Below are 1749 nucleotides of genomic sequence, written 5' to 3'. Positions count from 1 at the left end.
AGCCGGCGGCGAAGGTGTAGTTCGCCGCCCGCGCGAGGCCCCCGCCCGCGAGCACCGCCGCCGTGAGATTCGGGTAGGTCGCCGTCGTCGCGTCGCCGGCGAGGAGCACGTCGTAGGCCGCGGCGTCCGCCGGCGGCGCCACGCAGGCGCAGGACGACGACGCCGACCGGACGGAGAGGGCCGCGACCGCGGCGACGAGGGGTCGGGGACGACGCAGCCCCCGCATCATGCCGATCGAAAAAGACGTCGATGCTCCGAAGGTTGATGGTGCCGACGACAAGTCCTTGATGTTGCCCCCGAGCGTCGATGCGTGACCGCCTGGAGCGCGTCTCACGAGAGTTGTGACCGCCCAGCGCGCAACGTCGTCATTATGGACCGCCCTAAATCAATACACGTCTCCCTCGATGACGCGCTGGCGATCCTCGCGCGCGTCGCCTGTCGCGTCGCCGACCGCGTCGCCGACCGCGCCCGCAACCTGCCGCGGCGCACGGTCGCGGCCCTCGCCGGCGGCGCCGCCGCCTACGCCCTGCTCTACGCGCGCGCCGCGCGGCGGCCGCGGCTCACGCTCGGCAACGAGCCGAGCCTCGTGCGGTCCATCGTCGAACGGTGCGCGTCCCTGCGGGCCGTCTACTGGCCGCACCCGTTCCACGTCCTCTGCGGGACCCTGGGGACCGTCTACCAGGGCACGCGCATGCCCTTCGCGGCCGCGGGCCTCGTCGTGCCCTTCGTCGAGCAGATCGCGCTAGAGGACGGCGGCACGGTGGCCCTCTCCTGGTGGCGCTGCCCGGCGGCGGCGCGGCGGACCGACGTCGCCGTCGTCCTGCCGGGGCTGAACAACTCGTCGGAGACGGGCTTCGTCCGCGCGCTCCTCGCGCGCCTCGACGCCGCGGGCTTCCTGGCCGTGTGCTACGACTGGCGGGGCGTCGGCGCGTCGGGGCCCCTCACGTCGGACCGGCCCTACTCGGCCGACGCCTGGCGCGACCTCGACGACGTCTTCGACCACGTGAGAGCGGAGGTCGGGCCCCGGTGCCGCCTCTTCCTCGTGGGCCAGTCGCTCGGCGGGTCCATCTTAACGAAGTTCCTCGCGGAGACGCGGACGCCCTACCCCGTGCTCGCGGCGGCGGCGTCCGTGTCCGCGCCGCGCGCGTTCGCGAAGGCGAACGCGTCGCTCGCGTCGGGCGTCGTCAACAAGATCCAGAATTTTGCCATGACGCTGCCCATGAAGCTGGGCTACGCGCTCCAGACGGACCCGCGCGCCTACGACGCGCGCGTGCTGCGGGCGACGTCGATCCGCGACATCGAGACCGCGCTCATCTGCGGGCCCTGGGGCCACGCGGACGCGGACGCGTACTACCGCGCCAACGACGCGTCCGAGGAGCTGCACCGCGTCGGCGCGCCCTACCTCGTGCTGGCCGCGCGCGACGACAACGTCATCGATTTTTCGGATTCGAACCCGTGCCCGGACGCGAGCCTCGTCGCGCAGAACCCGGAGCTCGTCGCCTGCGCGACGACGAAAGTCGGCGGCCACCTGTCCTACCTCGACCTCCGGGGCGCGTCCTGGGCGGACAAGGCCTGCGTCGAGTTCTTCGCGCGCGCCGCGGCGGTCGTGCCGCCCGTCGACGGCGACGCGCCGCCGCCGCGGCGGCCGTCGGCGACGCCCAAGGCGCCGCGCATGAAGAAGCGGCCCTCCGTCAAGGGCATGCTCATCGGCATGTAATTTTTTTGCGTATTTTATCTACAACTGGGCCC

Source organism: Aureococcus anophagefferens, assembly GCF_000186865.1.
Source record: "Aureococcus anophagefferens unplaced genomic scaffold AURANscaffold_234, whole genome shotgun sequence".
Classification (NCBI taxonomy): Eukaryota; class Pelagophyceae; order Pelagomonadales; family Pelagomonadaceae; genus Aureococcus; species Aureococcus anophagefferens.
This window is presented reverse-complemented; position numbering follows the sequence as displayed.